A 24,422-nucleotide genomic window follows, 5' to 3' on the forward strand; every position below is an offset into this window, starting at 1 on the left:
ATTTGTAGCTCTGTAGCCTTCCAGAGACGTGTTGAGGAGGCCCGCGTTCATATATAATGCTAAGGATGGTTAATGTTAGTATAGTATGGACTGCCTTCAAGTTGATTCTGACTTATGGCAACCCTATGAACAGGGTTTTCATGGTAAGTGGTATTCAGAGGTGGTTTACTATTGCCTTCCTCTGTGGCTGAGAGGCAGTGACTGGCCCAAGGCCACCCAGTGAGCTTCATGGCTGTGTGGGGATTTGAACCCTGGTCTCCCAGGTCATAGTCCAACACTCTAGCCACTATTTTTATAAACCAACTACAAACCTTGATAAATGAAACACTTTTAACCATAGTTAATAAACCATAGCTGAGCTACTAGGCTGGGTTCACACATAATGGTAAACTATAGTTTAATAAACCATTGTTTAATAAATGAACCAATATTTAGTTTTATGTGTAAGCCATGCCAGCCTCAGTGCTGATCATTACTCTGTGTGCTGGCCTGAGCTGAAAAATAATTCAAAATCTTCCATAACTGCCTGGTCACTTAGCATTTTAATTTGTTACATGGGTGGATCCCCTGTTAGAGTTTGTTGTTTGAACATTCCTGGACTAGTCGCTTTATGGATATACAAAAGTGACAAAGCAAATTATTTCTTGAAACATCATTTGGACTCTGCTTTGAAACAGTGAGATCAGAATGGCTTGACTACAACCCACCAGGTCAGAGTGTTTGAAAAATAAATTCAGGGAATGAAGTAATGCTACCCATCAGACTGTAGGTGACAGTATTTGACTGGTTTTTTTTACACCTTCCAGTCTCTTGTGGCCGTGTAGGATCTTGCATTTCCGATATAATTTGTTTTTAGCTTTACCTGCACTTGAATATGCTGCAAACTGGTGTAATATGTAAGACAAAAGAGTAGTAAATCACAGTATTTAGAGATCAAAATTTAGAGATTTTATTGTAAAGGGTATAAGCAAATGAAACAAGGGCATCATAAATATAGTAACTCTCTGATGAGATCAGGAAATAAAAATGCAGTGGAAAATGCAGTTGAGGAACAACATTCCCCAGTTTTCAGAGTGTACTGTGTATACCCGAAGTGGGTTTTTTCTGCCAGCAGAAACAGCAGCAGTCAGTGCCAGTTGAATGCCCACAGCAGAGTTTGAGCCTGGACTCTCAACCCTAGCAAATATGGAGTATCTGTGCTCATGTGCAGAAGACCTTTATGTACTAGGATTACGAGGTTCCTGGCCTGAGAGTGATTCTGTATCTTTAGGAGAAGAGAAACAAACACATACAAAGGTAGTAGAATAATTATTTTTATTCATAAGATAGCGATGGTGGTCTCTCCGCTGGTAAGGGTGGTGGGGAGGGAGGCTGAGGCCACTACTCAGATCTTTGCATGTCAAACAAAGTGCACCCCCTCCACACCACCCTTACCAGCGGAGAGACCACCATCGCTATCTTATGAATAAAAATAATTATTCTACTACCTCTGTATGTGTTTGTTTATTTTTAATGTTGTTTTAGGCTACTTAGAGGTGCAGCAGCCAAGGCCAGCACCTTGTAGGTGTTTTTTTCAAAGTAACTGAAATGTAATTGTAGTGATTACTTTGGAGGAAAAGTAAAGTAATCAGTTACTTTCAGAGCAGTTGTAATTGTAACGGTAATTACTACTTTTTGGGGCCATGTAACTGTAACTGTAATTTATTACTTTTAAAAAGTAATCTTCCAAGCTTTGGTTTTTCTCATTACAATGTTGCAAGAACACCTGCACTTGGCTGACTTTCTATTCTCCTAGACACAGGATCAGTCTCAGGCCCTGAGCCTGGCAACCCTATTATGTACCCGTTGAATAGCTACAAGGATCCACAACAAATCTGGGATTATGGCCCAAGCCAAGGGCTCTCATATTAAAAGGCAAGGCTGCACAAAACCTTGACCCTTCTGCTTTTGGAAAGTAGGGGCACTGGATGAAGTCGGCTCAAATTGCTACCATCATGGACTATGGAGCAGTAGTCCAGGGCCCGACTGAGCAGGTGGGCCCCCATATTCAGCAGTCCTGGCTTATCACATTTTAAGGTAAGTGAAGAAACACACACTCCCCTTTAAAGATTATAATAGCATAGATCACAAAGAGTATCACCAGGTGACATCAAGAGGATGTCTGTGTGGTTAAGGAGTAGAGTCAAAGAAGCCATTAGAAGCAAGGAGACTTCCTTTAGAAAAATGAAAGTCTTGTGCAAATGTGAACAAAAAGGAACACAAACTTTGGCAAAAGAAATGCAAGCAGACAACAAGAGATGCTAAAACAGAATTTGAGGAGCATGTTGCTAAAAACATAAAGACCAACAAAAACAAATCTTTAAATCTTTAAATATGTTAGTAGCAGGAGACTGGCTAGGGATGTGGTTTGATGACAAATGTCCTGCCTGAACTAGAAGAACTCAGACTCAGACACAGCTGTGGTTTTTTCTTTTATTGAAGTAAGAGAAAGTGTCACTTCAGTGAGCTTCATGAATCTACCTACAGCTTACTCAGAACTCAGCATCTCTCTAGGACTAGCTAGGCACAACTTCGCTGCACTAAGACGTTGACTCAGCAACTACTCCCCCCCCCACTTAGCTTAAGTAGGGCTGGGCACCATACTTGCCTGTGCTAACTGTCACCATTGGGAGCACACACACAGGTGAAGACTCTGCCTCAACTGTGCCTGTTGAATTTCCCACCGCATTCGCCTCCTGGCATGAGGCAAAGGCAGAGCCCCCATCACTGTCCCATCTTCCCCCTCAGAGGGAGGAGGGCTGCCTGTGGGTGATGCGGGTGTAGGGAGAAGGGAAGCATCTGGCTGGAAAACAACCGGCTGGTCAGGTTGACTCTCCACAGGGACATCCAGAGCTGCTGTGGTTGAGCTGTCAAAGTCCAGAGCTGGGGCGCCTTCTGAGTCCAACTCCCCGTTCGGCTCCTCACCGACTCAAGCATCCCACTCTAAGTCCTCCTCCTTCTTCACTTTGTTCTTGTCAGACCACCCCTCTCCAGCAGGCTCACAACATCATCCCCCCTCCATGCTGATCCTCCACCCACCACGGAGGCTTGGGTTTGCCAGGGTATCCTTCATGGAATTCTCTTATCAACTCTGGTGCATGGGCGTCTGATGCCACCTCCCAGGATCTTTCCTCCAGCCCGAAACCCCTCCAGTAGATCAAATACTGCAACTTTCCTTGGTTCCAACAGGAGTCAAAGTTCTGCTCCACCTCATATTCCTCTTGCCTGTCAAAGGTCACTGGAAGCGGTGGGGCATCGGGCACCCGGTAGGGATTTGGTGGCTCCTCCAGGATTAGCAACAAATGGTGGAACACTGGGTGACTCTTCAAAGAGGAGGGCAAGTGTAGATGGAATGCTACGGGATTGATCTGTGCCTCTACTTCGAAGGGCCCCACCCTCCTAGCCTCTAGTTTGTGGCAAGGCGCATTCATTGGCAAATAGCATGTAGATAGCCATACTTTATCTCCCACATGTATCTCTGGGCTGGGCTGATGGTGCTGGTTGGCAACTCTCTTGTAGGCAGCCTTAACCCTTGTCAGTTACTCTTGTAACAGCTGCTACATTGCCTGCAACTCTTGCACAAACTCTGTTGTCGCAGGAACTGCCAGAGTGGAGTTAGGAGTGGGGAAAGTGTGAGGGTGGTAGCCAAAATTGGCAAAGAAGAGAGTCTGCTGGGTAGAGGCATGTCATCATCATCATCATCCTTTATTACGATCACAGGATCAGCCAGAGAGAAAGATATTTAAAAGTATCAGAATACAATATAAAAGTATAAACGTGTATACATGTATCACTTGTCAGAGGTAATTATTAACAAAATTAAAATGATAAAATGAGTAATCTTATAAAATGTAATTTCTTCAAACATACTTATTAATCTTAATACAGCAAGCACGTTTAAATAACTATTGGTGTCTTTATCATAAGATTGTAGTTCATATGAAATCTCAAAGAGCCTTAATACTGCACAAAATTATTTTAGATAACTTTTCTCCAGTTTATTACAGCTAGGGAGTACTTAGCCACCATTAAGGTAGAGGCATGTACAGAATTATTGTAGGCAAACTCTGCCAGGGGCTATAATGACACCCAATTATCCTGTTGAAAATTCACATAACACCGGAGATACTGCTCCAGGGTGGCATTCACTTTCTCTGTCTGCCCATCCATCTGGGGGTGGTGTGATGAAGACAGCCGTATTTCAATCTGTAGCAGCTGTAATGAGGCACGCCAGAACCAGGCAGTGAATTGGGTCCCCCAATCTGAGACTAGTCTGGTTGGGAGCCCATGCACACAGAAAACATGTTGAATAAACAACTGTGCAATCTCTCAGGCTGTCGGTATGCCGGCACACAGAATGAAATGGGCCATCTTGCTGAAGGCATCCACAACCCCCAGAACAGTAGTTTTCCCTGAGAGGTGGGTAGGTCTATGATAAAGTCTAGGGTCAACATCTGCCAGAGTCCCTTGGGCGTGGAGAGTGGCTCCAGTAGTTTGGCTGGTCATCCAGGGGCATGTTTGTCCCTCACACATGTGGGGCAAGATTGAACATATCTCTCAACATTGTGCTTTATTCTTGGCCACCAGAAATCACATGTGATGGCCTGCAGCGTTTTGAACACCCCAAAATGCCCCATGGTCGGGATGTCATGGCATTGCTGTAGGACTTTGGCTTGGATTTCCCCGGGCAACATGTACAAGGCCTCATAATGGTAAAGCAACCCCCCCCGGGAGAGGCCCGGAATCCAGTCCTGAGGAGGCTGCTTTAGCACTCACACCTGCTCCTGAGTGAAAGGATCTTGTTCCTGAGCACTGCACAGCTCCTCGATCCATGGATCAGGACTGGTCACCACCACCAGCTTGTCTAGGGGTATGATATGGTATAGTGGGGGCTCAGGACAGGTTTCACTGTACTCAAGTTTACAGGAAAGTGTATTGGCCCTGCGGTTTTGAGCCTGGGGAATGTAGTTGATGTGGAAATGAAACCTAGTGAAAAACTGGGCCCACCGCACTTGCCATTGGTTCAGCTTATGGGCCGATTGTAGGCTCTCGAGGTTCTGATGGTTGGTGCGGGCCTCCACCTCATGCTGGGCTCCTTCCAAAAGGTGTCACCAGGTCTTGAACACATCTCAGATAGCTAATAGCTCCTTCTACAGACAGTATAGTTCTGCTCTGAACTAGTTAGTTTTCGGGATAAATAAATGCAGGGAAGCAGTCCACCCCCTTTCTTGCTTGGTTGTAACCACATAACTCTGATGGCCATGTCTGAGGCATCAGAGTCCACCACGAAAGGTTGGTGCCGGTTGGTGTGCTGCAATATCAGTTCTGAGGAGAATAACTCTTTCAGGCACTCAAAGGCCATCTGGACTGCCTCACACCACTGAAACAGCCCTTGAGGCAGTCCGTCAGGGGGGCTGTCAAGTTGGAGAAAGCTGCGATGAACTGTCTATAGTAGTTGGCGAACCCGAGGAACTGTTGCAAGTCCTTTTTAATCTTAGGAGGGTGCCATGAGAGGACACACCACACCTTTCCAGGGTCCATCTCCACCCCTGCTGGTGTGATACAATAGCCTGGAGTGTCCAAAGTAGTTAGGTCAAACCCACACTTCTCCAGCTTAGCATACAGGTGATGCTCCCTCAGCCTCTGCAGCGCTGCCCTCACGTGCATCTCATGCTGTGCAGGGAGTCCGAGTAAATGAGGATGTTATCTAGATAAACAATCATAAAGTGATCTAGGTAGTCCTGAAAGATGTCATTCATAAAATGCTGGAAGACCACTGGCATGTTCATTAGTCCGAAAGAAATGACCAGGTACTCAAAATGACCAAACCGAGTCTTAAAAGCTGTTTTCCACTCATCGCCTTCTGAGATCCAGACCAGGTTATAGGCTCCTTGAGCTTAGTGTAGATTTTGGCTATGTGCAGTCACTCTAGCACAGCCTTTCCCAACCAGTTTGCCTCCAGATGTTGTTGGACCACAACTCCCATCATCCTCAGCCAGCATTGCCAATGGCTGAGGCTGATGAGAGTTGTGGTCCAACAACATCTGGAGGCACACCGGTTGGGAAAGGCTGCTCTAGCACCTCGTTGATAAGGGGGAGGGGATAGCTGTTGGGGATAGTGATTTTATTCAGCTTCTGGTAGTCATGACAAGGGCAAAGTTCCCCACTTTTCTTCTTGACAACACTAAAGGAGCCCCAGCAGGGGACTCTGGGAGACGAATGAACTGTTGCCGCAGGTTGACATGCAGGAAGTCTCTTACAGAAGCCAACTCTGGCTTGGACAATGAATGTATGTGCCCAAATGGAACTTGAGCCCCCGGGAGCAAGTCTATGGCACAGTCGTAGGGCCTATGTGGTGGCCAGAGCTTGGAAGATTACTTTTAAAAAGTAATAAATTACAGTTACAGTTACATGGCCCAAAAAAGTAGTAATTACTGTTACAATTAAAATTGCTCTGAAAGTAACTGATTACTTTACTTTTCCTCCAAAGTAATCACTACAATTACATTTCAGTTACTTTAAATAAGCCGCCTACAAGGTGCTGGCCTTGGCTGCTACACATCTAAGTAGCCTAAAACAACATTAAAAATAAACAAACACATACAGAGGTAGCAGAATAATTATTTTTATTCATAAGATAGCAGTGGTGGTCTCTCCACTGGTAAGGGTGGTGTGGAGGGAGGCTGAGGCCAGTACTCAGATCTTTGCAGCCAAACCAAGTGCACCCCCCCCTCAGCCAGCCAGCATAATCTCTCTCACTTAACCACCTCCCAGACCCTGCCCTGCCACCAACTAAGGGACACTGACTCAAGCAAACATTTCCCCCTCAGATTCAAAAAAGTTAAAATACTGCAAATGCAGCACAGTAGCCAGAGAGGGTGGTGGAGGTCACTTTGTGTGCCAAGTGCAAACACAGTATTCACACACGTCGTCATCTTTCATCTCCATAGTTCTTTATCTCCATTCTGCTGCTGCCTCCTTCTCCTCCTTTATCCATGTTCTTGACCTCCAGATCCTTTTCCCCTCCACTGCATTCTTCACCACCACTATCTGTTTTTTTAAATAATTGTTTTCTCCACTCCACCCTGTCTCACTCTCTGCCTCCTCCCTCGTCACCTCCTGCCTATCCACAGAGCATGAGGAAAGAGCAACACTGCACAGAAGCCCAGTTTGAGGCACATGATTTTCATCCACAAATCAGAGGAGCAGAAGACTTCCCCTGCTCCCCCCCCAAGTAATGCCCAAAAGTAATTCTGGAAACGTTACAATTACTCCACAAAAGTAGTAAAATTACTCCTAGTTCTATTACAATCAAAATGTAAAGGAATTACCCTCTCGTTACTCAAAAAAGTAATGAATTACAAGTAATTCGTTACTTGTAACTAGTTACTTCCAAGCTCTGGTGGTGGCAACTGGTCAGCCTCCTTCTTGGCAAAGACGTCCCGATAATCTTGGTACTTCATGGGCAGTGGAGCCTCCTCAGGCGGAGGCAGGGCGGCCACTGCCACTGTTGCTGCTGCCTCAGTAGGCTGGCAGTGCTGTTTGCAATAGTCCAACTGGAACATCACAGTGGCTTCCCCCCAAGAGATTGTAGGATCATGTTGCATCAACCAGGTCATCCCCAGCACCACCGGGAATTTGGGCAGAGTGGCTAGGTAGAAGGACAGTCGCTCTACATGCCCAGGTAGCTCCACCTGCAACCCAGCAGTTGCCTGGGTGTCTGCTCCTGATGCAGGGGCCATCTGTCTATGGTTTCCACAGACAGGGGAGTCTTGAGCATGGTTATTGGGATGCTGTGTTGTTTTAGCAAAGTTCAAGTCCATAAAGTTACTGGATGCCCCCAAATTGACCATGGCAAACAATTGGTTGCTTTGGCCTGAGGGCAAACCTATCTGGATTGGCAGGTGTAAAGTGGACTTTGGTGGGATAGATCTGACTTGAGGTCCCTGGCTTACAGTCGATCCCAGCTCATGCAGCTCTACAAGAGCTGGGATTTGGAGTTTTCCTGCACCAGGGTCTTCTCTGACTTGGAGGGGCATGCCTTTGCGAGGTGTCCTGCATTCACACAGTAGAGACACGACCCCTCTCTGCGATGCTTCTCCTTCTCCGCCTCTGTCAGTTGCAGCCGCACCCCCCATCTGCATCAGGAGACGACGTGCAAGCCCTGGACTGCTGCCTGGATTCGGTGGTGGGCTGGATGAGGACCAATAAACTGAGTTTGAATCCTAGCAAGATGGACGCACTGTGGGTTGGTGATTTCCAAGTTCGGATAACTGGTCAGTTGCTTGCTTTGAATGGGGTCATACTCCCTCTGAAAGAGCAGGTCCATAGTCTGGGGGTGCTCCTAGATCCATCTTTGTTACTAGAGGCCCAAGTGACCTGAGTGGCTAGGAATGCCTTTTACCAGCTTTGGCTGATAAGAAAGCTGTGGCCGTTTCTGGACCGGGATAGCTTGACCACTGTTGTCCACACACTGGTAACCTCCAGGCTGGATTACTGTAATGTGCTCTATGTGGGGCTGCCCTTGAGGTTGGTCCAAAAGTTGCAGCTAGTGCAAAATGCGGTGGCGAGACTACTCACTGGGGCAGGTTATTGCCAACATGTCACCCTGCTGCTGAAAAAACCACACTGGCTGCCCATTTGCTACTGGGCTAAGTTCAAGGTTCTAGTTTTGGTGTACAAAGCCCTATACAGCTTGGGACCATGATACCTGAAAGACCATCTGACCCCTTATATACCCAGTCGATCACTGCACTCTACAGGTGAGGGCCCCCTGCAGATACCAACTTATCAGGAGGTTCGTTCTGCACAACATAGAAAACAGACCTTTCGTGTGGCAGCACCTACTCTGTGGAATTCTCTCCCCTTAAATATTAGACAGGCTCCATCTCTGCTATCTTTTCAGCACCTATTGAAGACTTTCCTCTTTCAACAAGCCTTTTAAGTTGAGACCTATCCCAGTCTGCGTCTGTGTTGGAATTGCTTTTTAATATGTTTTTTTAAAAAACCTTTCCCCCCTAAACAATATGTTTTTTTAACCCTTTTTATTTAAGATGTTTTTAAAGCTTTTAAAAAAAATGTTTTTAAAGTTGTTTTGTTTTAATGTATTTTAAGGTCTGTTTTTATGATATTTTAAAGTGTTTTTAGTGCTTTTGTTTGCCACCCTGGGCTCCTGCTGGGAGGAAGGGCAGGATATAAATCGAATAATAAATAAAATAAATAAATCACTGCATCAGCACACTGTACGCACATGCCTACCATTTTAGGTGATAGCAGGCATGCATGCATGCTGATACAAGAGGTGGCACAACCGGGTGTATTTAAGTGCATGCATGTTGGGGCAGGGGCTCATTGCGGTCTGGTGCCAGCCCTGATTGCAGTGAAGCTGAATGAATTCTTTGTAACTGTCTTCACTGTGAAAGATATAGGGCAGATAGATTCCTGTGTCTGAACTAACTGTCATGGAAAGGGAGGCTGAGGAACTGAGACAAAAAGTGGTGACAAGAGATGAAGTTCTAGGCCTTGACAAAATTAGTTACTGTAAACCACCCAGAGAGCTTCGGCTATGGGGCGGTAAATAAGAATAATAAATAAATAAATAAAAATAAAAACTGACAAATCACCAGGTTCAGATGGCATTCACCTAAGAGTTGTAAAGATGCGAAACTAAAATTGCTCATCTTAAAACAAAAATATTTAACTTTCCCCCAAGAAAAGCCTCCATACCTGAGGACCAGAAAAGGGCCAATGTAACATCAATTTTTAAAAAGGGATCCAGGGGGGATCTTGAAAATTAGAGGCCAATTAGCTTAACATCTGTTCTGGGCAAATTGGTGGAAAGCTTTATTAAAGATTATTACTAAGCATATAGAAAAATATGTTTTCCTAAAGTAGAACCAGAATGACCTCTGCAAGGGTAAATCCTGTCTCACTAACTTATTGGAGTTCTTTGAGAGTGTCACCAAGCATATAGCTAGAGGTGATCCAGTTGACATAGTATACTTGGGCCACCTACACATGTACCCACTTGTAGCACAAAAATATAGTTTTTCTCAATACAACACAGGCTGTGTACATACGACATTTTATTCTAGAATCAATAGAGACTAAGTAGTTGTTTTTTATTAGGGTTGCCATATTGCCCGGTTAGCCGGGTTTTACCCGGATTTGTTGCATGCCACCCGGTGCCCGGCTAGCCCCTTAGGTGGCCCGGATTCTCACCTTTAATTTTTTTTAAAAATTAAGTTTCTAGGTGGTCCGGTTCTCGAGATATACATAAAAACGTCAGCCGCCCCCCCGACTGTTAAATCTTTCTTTAAACAGTACTGTATACAGTACTATAGCACTTCATAGCTTTAACCCCGCCCGTTCAGCATTGCAGCCAATCAGAGAAGCCAGGATTGTTTCAGTTTCATTGACCTGAGGCAGTGTCTAGAAAACAAAATGGTGGTTCACCCCCCCCCCCCGTTTATCTGAAAATCTCATAAATTGGGTAAGTATATACATTTCAGTTTCTTTTCCTCTTGTGTGCAGGAGTCAGATCTTGGGCAGTGTTTTAAAAACCTTCCCAATACTTGCTTTTGTGGGGGTAAAAGCATTGCTAATCCCATATGCCCAGAGTAAATCCCATTGAATTCAATAGGACTTATTTTTGAGTAGACATGGTTATGAATGTGCTGAAAATCAATGGGACTTTGGAGTGAATGTAAAAAAGAATTGTGTTTGTGTTCTCTTTCTCCCCCCCCCCTTCCAGGCCTATTTTAAAGCAAGTAGGCAGGGCTTACTTAGGTATTACAGTTTTTATTCTGTAGGAAGGTAATACTGATTTTTTTAAAACTAATACTGATTTTTCTGCAATGACCAACTGGTTTGACAATAAACTATTATATGGGCTGTATGTATTTATACATCTGCAGTGTGTGTGTGTGTGTGTGTGTGTGTATGGAGTCTTTCCAACACCCCTGTGAGGTAGGGTTGGAAACCAAGGCAGCTCACAACAAGAAATAAAGCCATTTAAAATCCAATAACCATAAAAACAAGTATAAACAGTTGCAAAACAGCGTCAAGTGGCATGATTCAGAATTTTGGGTTGTGTGAATGAAGTTGCTTATCACTTGAGGTTGCATTTCTGTCCCTGTTTGAGTAAGCCCAACTGAATACACTGGGACTTGCTTCTGAATAAATAAACCTAGGATTGCACTATAAATATCTTTACAGTTTGTGTAAATAATAAATATATTTGATAGTCACGCTTATATAAATATTTCTTCATTTATCATATTTTTGGTTTTTGGTTAGGAATCCTGACTGGTTGTGAGATGCTTCATTTTCTGCCTTACTCATAGGAATCTTGTTGCGGTTGGTATGGTGTTGCATTTAAGAAATCATGGTACGAAATGGCCTGAATCAGTATAAGGCAGATTCCTTGGTTCCTAAAAGTGGGAAGAGACTCAAGGGCCACAGTGACTCCAACATTTATTTATTTTTATTTACAACATTTATATACCGGTTTATTGTAAAAAATGTCAAAGCAATTTACAGAAAGAATTAAAACAATAAAATTATTGGCAAAAGCGTTAAGGACAGATACTTAAAAACATTCAAAATAATAAAACGAACAATGAGTTAAAAACAGATTTAAAAACACAATAGCTTCCACATGCCTGGAGAGGCTTTCCTCAAGAAAACTGATTTTAGCAGGTGCTGAAAAAAGGCGTCTGCCTAATGTCAATAGGCAAGGAGTTCCAAAGTGTAGGTGCTGCCACTTAACAGAACTCATCTCTTACAAGAGCAGAACAAGTACTATGTGGCACCCATAACATGGAAAGCACAGCTTGAACCTGGCCTGGTAGCAAATCAGCAACCAATGCAGATTTCAGAGCAGAGGTATTATGTGCTGATAGGATCTCACTCATGTCAGCAATTGTGCTGCAGCATTCTGCATTAACTGCAGTCCCCAGGTCAGGTTGTGCTGCATGGGGATTTCTGTGACCTTGGCTGACTAGGATTTTTTTAGTTTGGGTTTTTGCTTATGAATCCTGACTGGTTGTGGGATGCTGAGTTTTCTGCCTTACTCATAGGAATCTTGTGGTTGGTATGGTATTACATTTAGGAAAGTGATACTGCCTTTTGTGTTGTTTTTTTCCTGTTTGCATTTCACTTATCTTTAACCTCACTCCTTTACAGCCATAGAAGCAACAGCAGCATATGCAAGATAATTAACTCCCATTAGTGATAAGAACAAGAATTTATAATTATTATTTCAATTAAAACAAGAGGCTTATCAATACTTTGAAGAGGACCAGATATTTATTTTCTTTCTGAGCCCAGGACTGGGTCTTTCATGATGCCCGGTGGGGGGGGGAGCAGGAGAGTAGTTGATAAGACAGACATCCTGGCATTGATAATCTAATTAGCAAGGTATGTGTGGGGTTGTTGCACACTTCCAGGCCCAGTTTCATTTTGAGTATGGAGGTGGAACCTGTGTAGATGTGGTTGATCAAAGGGAGAAGAAATTTTGAGTTAAGCAAAGCTCTGCTTTTATAAAACCTAAGAAACATACAGATACTTTGAATGTCGGAGTGCCTGCACCAGTGGAATACTGGAGGAACTTGTAAAACTTGCTGCGACAGTATTTAGAACTGAGCATGTGGTGTGAAAGACTCCTTTTCCTAACATTTTGGCTTCTTGTTTTTCTCCACCCACCACATCTTTGAAATATATCGTATATTGGTCCTAGCAATGGGAGCTATATATCCACACCTGCCCAATGTTATTGTGGGTATACCAAGACTGCAATTATAACTTCTTTCTTCATTCACCTGGAGTACATGCAGGGAGGAAAAGGCATGAATAACCTAATCAAATGTGCGGGCAGCAGGATCTAGCATCAATCTAGATTGAAAGGAGCATGTTGAGGACCAGCATGAAACAATCTGGACTGAGAAAAACCAATTTTTTGTGCTATAAACAGATTAGTGTATACACAATCTGGATTGATTGTAGATCCTGCTGTTTAGACATGTGGGTGTGGTTACTTGATATGTGTTTGAAAACCCTTCCTTTGATTAGTATATATTACATGTTGAAAGCCCTCCCCCTGTGATCTTGGCCATTGAGCAGGTGTGGATACACTCCCCGCCTCACTCCCATTGCTGGGACTGCTGCCTAGATCTGTTTTCAATTCAAATGGACACAGAACCAGTCTGCAATGAGCTTTTACTGTCAGAACGAAACCAGTTTGTCAAGAAACGCTTTTCAGAGACAATAAATATGCAATAGGCCTAGACTGTGTGTGGATTAGGCAGCAAAAAAGAAAGAAAGAAAGAACTCAGCCTTCATTCATTATGGAATAAAATGTTGTTAATAATAGTAACCATAATTCCAGAGTCTAAAATAACCTAACTGCACCACTGGCTCTTTCTCAGCATAACATAGTTAGCTATTAAATATTTAGTTCCTCTTCTTCCATGCAAACAAGAGGGAGTGTATACAAAAATGTTCTGGGACTCACAAGGAATAATAGCTTGCCTCTCCTACTCCAGAAAGGATCAGAGTTCTGGGAAGTGCAAAAGCTCAAAATGAACATTCTGTCTTCAGCAGGGCTATTCAGAAGGGGGAAATATTTTCCAGGGCATCTGTAATGGGATCTGTAAAGGGCTTGTCCACCCCTACTAAGCCCTATCTCAAGCTTTCTCAGCCCCATATCCAAAATCAGGCATTTAGCACTCCCAGGAACTCTTTGTATACGTGAAAGAGGGAGACTAGATGAAATCTTTGTCCTTTTATCTGGGCTGCAGGCCAGCCCGAAAATATCTCTTGTACCACATCCAAAAACAAGCGGAAAAAATAGAAAAGCCAATAATTGTTCTTGTTTCCTTAGCTTGTTCAAGGTGGATGTCAGTGTGATGACTTGTGCTCCTAGAGGGACTTACTTCTTTCAAAGGTTTCCACCTCATCTTGCAAACCTACAATCTTGGTAAGTGATGCTGAATTTTGACTAGAACTTCTACTCTAAATTGCCTATTTTTATCTAGAAAGTTCGAAAAAAACCTCCCCTCCCTCCCCACATCGTCTTGGAAGGACTCCTTTGACCCCAACTGCATCAGCCCATAAAGAGTAGAATGAAGTCAGTCTCAACAAATCAATTACCCATGAGATAAGGAAAGCCTGTTTTAACAGTATGAAGCCTTCATTTGGGAGCTCCACCTCAGTTCCTGCACTTCTTATATTCTTGTTTACATGCATGGGTCAGTCCAAAATTTCCCCAGGGTTCAAAATAGTAAGGAAAGTTTGTAACACACCAGTCCCTGCTCTCCAGTGTTGTATTTCAGATTTTGAGGGATTCTTCTGATTTTTCCTTCTGACTTCTTGTATTTGAGAGAAGCCTCACAGTGGCTTTTCCATTTGTTCTCCCGACTTCTGTCCCAAGCGATCTGCAATATGTTTGTGGTTATTAAAGATCCCAGTACCAGCTTGGGTGTGTTTGGCAGAGGGAACAGCTCAGCCTTCTCTACCCCATGTGCAGAGCTTGGAAAAGTTACTTTTTTGAACTACAACTCCCATCAGCCCCATCTAGTGGCCATACTGGCTGGGGCTGATGAGAGTTGTAGTTCAAAAAAGTAACTTTTCCAAGCTCTGTCAAGCTTTGAAGCAGACTTCCTCCAGTGAAACAGAAAAAAACCCTCCACTAATCTTTATAAGGCAACATCCCTGCTTCATACTGGATTATTTGATACCAGATGGAATTTGACTTAATTACGCTGTCTGAGCAATGAGAACATGGAACTAACTGAGAGAGCCCCTTTAAATGGAAGACTAGTTGAAAAACTCTATGAGAAATAGAATTCAGGCTACTGCTGCTTTTTTTAAAAAAGAAATTGCCCTTTATTTTTATTCCTGATTTATTTAGGATGAAAATTAGAACAGAGTTTGGGGGAGGAGGGAAAGGAGGAACAGGATTCTGTGTTTGTGAGAACCTCACAGTTGTTTGGCAGCAAAGCTGGAAATTCAGGTTCTTTGACAGAATGTGTCTCTTGTGATTTCTGCATAGGGAGAATTTATCTTCTCTCAGAATGAAGTCACGATTCCAAAGCAAAAAGATTCCATGGAACTTGTGTCCCAGGACCCCCACACATGTTGCTTTGGCCTCCCTTCTCTATAGTTCACAACCCTATTGCACATGGTTTCCAAAAGATGAAAAGATGTGTTGTTGTTTTTCCTGAAGTTTCCAAAGGCACTGACATAATGAAGAGCATTTAGAGGACCATACAGGGATATTCTCTGTAGCTTCACAATCATAGCATTTCGCCCCGAAGAGTGCACCTGCAAGTTCCTTGTCATGTGGGGAAAAAATATTTGTATTGGTACCTACTTATGAGTAACACAGAAGTGGACCCTGAACCACACCACAATATTTTGTATAGCCAAATATATCTAACTCATAGAAAGACACAACTGATACAAATCCTCCCCGTGGTTAATTTTCACCTTGAAAATAGTTTACAAAGCACTTCTATGAACAAAAAGTTCACATGTGGGAGGCAGGCCTAGGGACTCAATGAAATTTATTATTGAGTGCTGAGATAGTGGGAGCTACTGAAGGGGCATAGGAAGGATGAAATGCTGATACAGTATTCATTAAGCGTCAGGCTAATAGGCTGCAATCCTATACACACTTACCTGGAAATAAGTCTACTTGAAGTCAATGGACTGCATTACTCATGTCTGACGTAGCAGTCATGTGTGTGTGAGTGGGGGGTAACTAATGAGGCCAGAAATGCTCTCTCTTTTCTCCATGGTGCTGTCAGGACAGGAATTTGGGGCAGGCATTCAGGGGCCCTTCTGAGCAGGAGGGACCCCAAAATGCAGCAGGGTTGGCATACCACATTTTTATAGTAAATGAATGACCATCTAAAGCCCCCCCTCAATAAGACCATTAAGTCCAGAGTCTGCCCCATTAACAACTAACTAGGTAGAACAACTAACTAGATTAACAATTATCTCGATACGACTAACTAGTTTCCTAAGCATGCCAGTAATGGGGGGTTTCCAGAAAAAAATAATTAGGGTAATTTGCATTGGTAAATTTGCATCAGAATATTTTCTTGTGCCTAGAGAGTGGTCTTGTTTAGAATGCTTATTGTTGTGTGCCACCCCAGTCTCTGAATTGTGTGAGACTTCCAGGGGCTCCTGTGCTTGCCCAGGGTTTAGTTTCCTTGGAAAAAAGGTCAGTGGAGACTGCTGTCTTTTTGAGGTATGGTTTATTCATACATATTCACAACCTGAGCTTAAGATGAAGGGGTTCAAAGCATTAATAGTCCAATCAATCTTGCTTTTCCATCAGGTTTGTAGGGAGGCACTCCAAAGCCATGGTGCAGAGAGCAGACTTCTCTGTGTGTCTTCCTAGTCTGCAGCTTCTCCAGACAAGATTAAAAACACAAGCCTCTCTTTGGGTGGGGGGTGGAGAAAGGGCCTCTCTCCTGAAAAGAGTTCCAATAACAACAGGATCTCTCTGGCCCCCAAACCATTCACCTGTCGATGGGCACTTGACAGACCCATTAGGTCACTTGGCCACTCTATTAGATTAACAAATGAAACTAGTCTGACCAGTGGAGCAGGCTTCTTGCTTGCATATCCCAACTTCAGATACAAGATCACAAGCTAGAAGGGGACCCAAATAAATAATCTATCTCAACTCTCACTCCCGTAACATTATTTTACTTGCATTTAATAAATGGAGCGAAAAACCTTGAAATTGCCAAACTTGCCTAATATTATATTTGCAGTTGGTATCCATTCATCATTACCAGTGAATTTACGAAACAGAAATTTTTCCACAAAAAAATAAATCATTGGTAAAATTTTGTACCTCACATCACTGATGCATGCTCATGCACAATCTTGTACTTCTAACACTGCATCCTTCACCAACCTGATGCTCTCCAGATTGTTTTGATTACAAATCGCATCAGCTATGCTTGCTGGGGCTGATGAAAATTGTAGTCAGTGGTGGCTGGTGCCTATAAGACCTGATGGGCCCGCTAAGAGGTCACGGGGGCATGGCCAAGTTGTTCTGGTTTCCTCCCCATCCTTCTTTGCAAAGATACTGTAGACATTTAAGCATTGCTGTTTTACAAATAGCACCTAACTAAACTTAGTAATGTCTTGATTTGGTTCAGAAGGGGTCCCTGCTGTCACAGTTGCTTCTCTGTTGTGAAAAAGTGGATATTTAAACATTGCAGTTTTATTAATATTTAGCACCTAAGTGTCTTATCTTCATTGAGAAGGGGTCTTTGGTGTCACAATTTCTAGTGTGAACTCATGCCATAATAACTGTACATCAGAGGTAAGCCCTCACTGAATTCCCTGGTAAGTATGCACAGGATTGCAGCCTGAATTGGTTAGTCTGAAAGGTGCCACACAGGACAGTTAACTAGGGGCCCCATACATTTCCAGATCTGTGAGAAAATATTATCCCTTCCTACCAAGTTATTCATTTCTACATCTTTCCAGAATGTGAAATAAATTCAGGGAAATTAGGTAGACTAGGACCTGGGAGACCAGAGTTAATTAAAATCACCATTCAGCTATGGAACTCACTGTGTGACCTAGAGCTAGTCACTCAGCCTAACCTACCTCATAGGCTTCTCGTGAGGATAACAAGGGAGAAAAGAGATCCATGAATGCTACCTTGAGCTCCTTGCAAGAAAGGGGGAGTGGATATATATGTAACTCTGACAAATAAGGAATATATATATATATATCCAGCCTGCTTATCCCTGATTTTGAATTGGAGTAGGGGTAGGGATGCAGGTTTGGAATCATGAAAAAATCCAACCTAAAAAACAAGCCCTGGTACAGTTTCCAAAATTGGGTCTCCTTTCTCCTAAAAAACAAGCCCTGGTACAGTTTCCAAAACTGGGTCTCCTTTCTCCTACAAAGGAACACATGAAATAAGTCTTGTGCTGTTTTAAAGACTAACACATTTATTATGCTATAAGCTTTAATGGGCTACAGTTCACTTCCTGCCTTGGGCCAGTTACCAACTCTCAGCCTTACAGCTTCTTAAAAACACACAAAAAACCTCACTTACTCCGCATCCCAGTCCTTCAAGCAAAAGCTGTTGCAGCAAAGAACACACATAAGAGAGGCAGGCTGGCATTTCTCCTCTTAATTGTTTCCCCATCCATCCCCCAAAATAAATGCAAATAAATGTTTTTAAAAATAGTCTCATATTAATTATAGAAAGACAAGACTGAGACACTCACACTATTTCCAGTGTTTGACTCTCAAAACCAGTGTATGATTCTAATATAGGCTAAGTGGGCTGCTCTTGAAGCAGCCTGGTCTCCTTCCTGACTCCTCCTCAATTTGCTACAGTGGCTGTGTTGCAAAGGCTTCATAACAACAGATGGAGTAGGAGCCTTCCTAAAAGGGCTGACAAGAAGGCAGACCAAGGGGAGGGACCTCTTTGCCATAGCCAGTGGCGTACCAAGTGTGAAGTGGTGGGAGCAGTTTGCCCTGGGTGCGGGCAATAAGGGGGTGCATTGTCTGTAGAGAATTTAAAAACAATAATAAAATCGACTAAAAGTCAGTCTGCTTTTTATTATCACCATACGCCAGCAATTCTAAACAATGTCAGTGATAAAATACTCCTCCCCCCAAAAATCTTTTGTTGGTCTAAGTTCTAAACAATTGCTGCGGTCACTGTTGAGTTTTAATAATATACATGTAATGTTAAAATTGGCACATTTTTACTCCTTATCCTTTAATAAACATTGTATTACAAGTTAATTCAGAGAACTCCCAGTTATACAGTCGGCCCCTGACACACGCAGACTCAGCTACACGCATTCATTTCGAGAGTAAGGTCATAACGGTTCGGAATGATTCGAGCTCGCTTTGAGCACAGTTCAGTTTTTGTCCTGCAGGAACTTGGAGGAAGTTGAAGTTGTTTGCAGTATTGTTGTGAAACCAGCAACTGGTTCATAATTATTCTGATTTTCGTGAAGAAATTTGAAGTGGGGTACCCGTACCAACATGAAACAACATCGACCCAGTGGAGCTCAACAAAGAAAAATTAAAAAAGCAAAACAGGAGGCGATTTAAACAATGTCTGGATCTATTTTGAAATATGTAATGCCTTCAACATCGCTTATAGTTAATGAAAATTCTAAAGAAATGCAAGCTGGCGCACCCAAAGCACCTATACAAGAAACAACACAAGATTCAGATGACACAGGGCTGAATGACGACAATGAATCATCTTCTATAAGCACTGACAATGAGGAAGAGAAAGGAAATGTTAGCAAGAGTCAACACTAACAGGATTAAAAAAATGGAGAAGAAAGAGACGCTAGTAAAGACCAAGACCAAGAATTACATCAAAGAAAAAATAGTGGCGGATATTAAAAAAGCAAAATACTTTGGAATTCTGTTTTGATAGCACTCCCGATGTTTCACACACTGATCAAATGTGTGAAGTGATCAGATACGTCCATATTGAAGATGGTAAAGTTGAAATAAAAGAATAATCCTTGGGCTTCTTTCCTATTTCTGGGAAGACTGCTGCAGAACTCACAGAAGAGATCTTGAAACAACTGGATAGTGATGGACTGGACATAAACCTCTGTTGTGGTCAAGGATATGACAACGCTGCAACTACGGCCAGTAATCATGGTGGTGTTCATGCAAAAATCAAAGAAATTAATCCCAAATCCTTATTTGTGCCTTGTGCAAATCATTCTCTGAACCTTTGCGGAGTTCACTCTTTTGGAAAAATTTCTTCATGTATGACGTGTTTTGGAACTTTGGAGAAAAATTATTCGTTCTTTTCAGTCTCACCTCATCGATGGAAAATGCTGCAGAATGTAGCTATAAAAGACTTTCCCAGACAAGATGCACCGGTCATTATGAAGCTGTGCGCACAGTAAAGACAAATTTTGAAAAGTTAATCTCAACTTTTGGAGTATTGCACGATCGAAAAGAAAATCTGGACACAAGAGGATCAGCTCAGATTTTGCTCTCTGCTGTATGCAATTTTTCTTTCCTGAGTTATCTTTTTTTCTTGTGTGAAGTTTTAGATGAGGTTAATCAGAGACAAAAATATTTGCATCCAGCCGGAAGCAGCCTTGAACAATGTACAGTGAAACTCCAAGCTTTAAAATTGTTCCTTGAAGATCGGCGCACAGAAATTGTGGAGAAGGCAATTAACTATGCAACAACAAAATGCAAGGAAATGGACATTTACATAGAAAAAAGAACCAAATTTCAAAGAAGAATGCCAGGAGAAACGACAAAAGATGCTGGTCTTACATTGCCAGAAGAAATCAAAAGGGCAATGTTTGGATGCCTTGATCGCTTTCACCAAGAACTGGACACTCGTTCTAAAGCAATGGATCAAATAATGTCAATGTTTGCTATCATTCAGCCATTTTCTCTGATTTTTGCAGAAGAAGAAAAACTTCAGAAGTTTTTACCAAATATAATAGAAATTTATGATGAATTTCCTGGTGAAGATATTTTAGTGGAAATGTTTCGACTGCGGAGACATTTGAAAGCCGCTAGAATCGATCCCGAAGAAACAAAGACATGGACAGTATTGCAATTTCTGGAATTTATTGTGACATGGGATTTTTATGAATCTCTGCCAAACTTATCTTCATGTTTAAGACTTTTCCTAACTATTTGTATATCTGTTGCTTCATGTGAAAGAAACTTTTCAAAATTAAAATTAATAAAAAGTGTTCGTCGATCAACTATGAGCGAAGATAGATTGACAAATCTGGCTATACTGTCTATTGAACATGAATATGCGAAGAATATCAATTCTGATAAAGTCATTGCCAAATTTGCAGAAGTTAAGGCTTGAAAACAGAAACTGTAATGTTATTATTCATTACTGCAACAGACCAATGTGTAGGTATAAGTTTTTTCCCCTTTTTTCAAAAAATACATTAATGTAATTAAAAAGTATTAATCCATTACTTTTTTCCTTTTTTGTACTGTAATATTTTTTATTTTTTTTACTGGCATGATTATATATACAAAGTTCAATAGAATAAAATTTTCACTGTCTGCATTTCTTTTCTGGCCATTATTATTATTCGTTTCATTTCATGATTATTACTGAAAATAATTTTGTCATATAGAGGAGGAGGGGTGTTAAAAAATGATCCATTCTGGATGTCAAATACGCTAGGTACACCACAGGCCATAGCTACACTTTTAGGATTGGCTGACTGGTGCAGACAGCTGATCAGCCAGAGAGAAATAATTTGATTGGCCAGAGAACAGTAGATTGACAGAAATGTTTGCAGAGCTTTTCTGAGTTCAAATAGAAATATAAAATGTGTGTGGACAAGAAAGAGTGTTTATGAAAGGTTGTGAATGAGTTGTGTTACACGAGATTGACAGTAGGTGGTGATAATAGGGCCTTGTCCTGGCCTTGATTCACCATTAAACATCAGTTGAAGAAGAAGAGTGGTTTTGAGATTTTGGGAGATTTTTTTTAATTGCTTGACATTCTCATTGGGAGGGCTTTGCTCTAGTAGCCCCAATGGGCCAGCCTCCACTGGTTGTAGTCCAAAACATCAGGAGACCATGTTGGTGAAGGCTGACTTAATGCGAGGATCCTGCGGAAGGGAACAGAATGTTCTTTTGAGGAGCACTGAGGTAGTATTTGAACTTTACTCACCTTCTTTCTTATTGTTAATTACTATTTGCAAGTCTGTTCAGCATCTTCATTATATAGTTTCCATCCTATGCTGAAGATGCATCTCTTTACCCTGGCCTTTGACACCTCAAATGTTCATTTTAAGAATCCATTCTATTCCAATGACTGTGATTTGTTTTCAACTATTTTTAATATTGAATTTTAAACTGTTGTAACTCTATCCTGGGACATTATGCTGAAGGGTGGTTAATAAATCAAATAAATAATAAATAAATAAATAAATAACGGTGGTGATGTTATCCACTTTATGCTGCTGCCTATGCACTGGTAAGCAACAGCCAGTGTTTTTTGCTCAGTGGATGGGCACTGCATTTAAGGAAAATAGGAAAAAAGCTAGCCCTTTATATTACAGACCTGCCAAAAATGTCTGCAGTGCTGGATAAATGGCAAATGTTCTATTTAAGGACACATTCTAAAACCTAAAATCTTATTTTCATCAGGCAATTTGAAGACCAGTAAAAATGGACAACGATTTACAGTCCTGAGATGGATTGATTCCATAAAGGAATCCACAGACCTGAATTTACAAGATCTGAACAGGGTGGTTCATGACAGATGCTATTGAAGATCGCTGATTCATAGGGTCGCCATAAGTCATGATCAACTTGAAAGTACATAACAACAACAGCAACAACAATTTACAGACATACGCTGAGTTACATCTACTTCTTTTGCTAATCTAAGAACATTCCTATGGCTTGTCACTGATGAACATGCCAAATGGGTTTGTGAACTATGGATGCCAGGACTAAAAGAGAGAAATTTTGGGACACAAACTTAGTGGGAATGTTTGGAGTCAGTACTTCATTTTGAGGGATGTTTTATTCTCCCTCCTTCAAATCAACGGAGGACACATTATGTTCAAGAGCTCTTCATTCCAGCTTTGTTGTTAAACATTTGTGAGGTTATGACATGGAGACTTCATTAACAAAAGAACAAAGGAAGAGCTTGCTGGATCAGGCCAGTGGTCCATCCAGCATCCTGTTCTCACAGCGGCTAACAAGATGCTAGTGGGAAGCCCACAAGCAGGACCTGAGTGCAAGAGCACTCTCCCCTCCTGCAGCTACCAGTAACTGATTTTCAGAAGCATACTGCATCTGACTATGGTAGCAGATCACAGCCATCATGGCTAGTAGCCACTGATAGCCTTATCCTCCATGAATTTGTTTAATCCTCTTTTAAAGCCATCCAAGTTGGTGGCCATCACTGCCTCTTGTGGGAGTGAATTCCATAGTTTAACCATGTGCTTCATGAAGAAGTACTTTCTTTTGTCTGTCCTGAATCTTCCAACATTCAGCTTTATTGAATGCCCACAAGTTCTAGTGTTATGAGATAGGGAGAAAAACTTTTCTATATCTACATTTTCCATGCCATGCAAAATTTTATACGCTTCTAACCTGTCGCCTCTGACTCGCCTCTTCTCTAAACTAAAAAGCCCCGAATGCTGCAACCTTTTCTCATAATGGAGTCACTCCATCCCCTTGATCATTCTGGTTGCCATTTTCTGAATGTTTTCCAACTTTACTGTTTTTGAGTTGAGGCAACCAGAATTGTACCAAATGTGGTTACAACATAGATTTATACAACGGCATTATGATAGCAGTTTTATTTTCAATACCTTCTTTTCCTCCCTGAAACTCAGTTCTCGTTTCCATCCTAACTAACGAGAAAAGAAATAAGATTGAAAATCTTTTCAAAATCCGACTCCATGTATCAGCCTCATACCTGGTGTTGCTTGGAATTTCTGAAAAGCAAAAAATCTGTGCAGTTTTGAAATCAGTGGTTAAAATTAGTGCAGTTTTGAAAGGTTTAATTCATCACGTTGTTGTTATATGCCTTCAAGTCGATTACGACTTATAGACAAAAACTTGCCCCTTGATCTCAGGAACCATCATTGGGTTATGATATCTTAAGAGGTGTCCAAAAGCATGGCAAACAGACAAACAACTGTATAATATATAATAGATATTGGCAATCTCAAATCCCCATACAGTTTTTTACAAGCTCTCCAGCAACCACACCTAGCCACTGCCTTCCCCCTGTTCGTGGTTGGGCTTGCTGCCCTGTTCCTTATCATGGTGGCTCCAAAATTATGGAACTCCCTTCCAGTGGACTTACTCCTTGCCTCTTCAACTGTGGCATTTAGGTGGGCCTTCCTTTTCATAGCTTTCTTTAACTGATATCATAAATAGCTTGTGTCTCCAGGGCAGCTTCTCATATTAATCTGTACATCTGTTGTGCTGTGGCCATTTTTCTTCTCCCCCCTCATCCTGCCGACGCATTCCTAATGCATAACAAATACTCTTCTTTTATACTGTTTTTCTGTTGTGCCTTGTCTCTTGCTCTTTTGTAAGCTGCTTTGTGAGAAAGTAGCTCTGAAAAATGGCTTTCAATATTTTAAACAAGCAAACAAGCTGGATGAGATGGCAGCAAGCCTTGCCTCTTAAAATGCAGATCTGTTCCAGTCATGTAGAAAGCAGGGTAAGCTTCTATTCTAATTGGGGTGAGCATTGTGCGGCACCTGTTGAGTCCCATACCTCAGCAGCTCCTCCCACTACCAACCATCAGTCTTCCCTTGATGTAGCTTCTACTCACCATTGCCACCTCCTCTTTGTCACCCTCTCTATTCCTGTGGTTTAAAGCAGCC

At 42.1% G+C, this 24,422-nt stretch overlaps 1 protein-coding gene across 1 annotated transcript in view; it reads left to right on the forward strand.

Moving 5' to 3' along the window:
- The first annotated feature begins 13,929 nt into the window (after positions 1 to 13,929).
- Positions 13,930 to 24,422, forward strand: part of FGF1 (fibroblast growth factor 1) — a 140,425-nt gene continuing 129,932 nt past the window's right edge. Inside the window, exon 1 of the mRNA XM_061616993.1 lies at positions 13,930 to 14,017. The gene's annotated coding sequence lies outside the window, so the exon portion shown is untranslated. The remainder of the gene's footprint in view (positions 14,018 to 24,422) is intronic.

This window comes from Rhineura floridana, chromosome 3 (assembly GCF_030035675.1).
Source record: "Rhineura floridana isolate rRhiFlo1 chromosome 3, rRhiFlo1.hap2, whole genome shotgun sequence".
Taxonomy (NCBI): domain Eukaryota; kingdom Metazoa; phylum Chordata; class Lepidosauria; order Squamata; family Rhineuridae; genus Rhineura; species Rhineura floridana.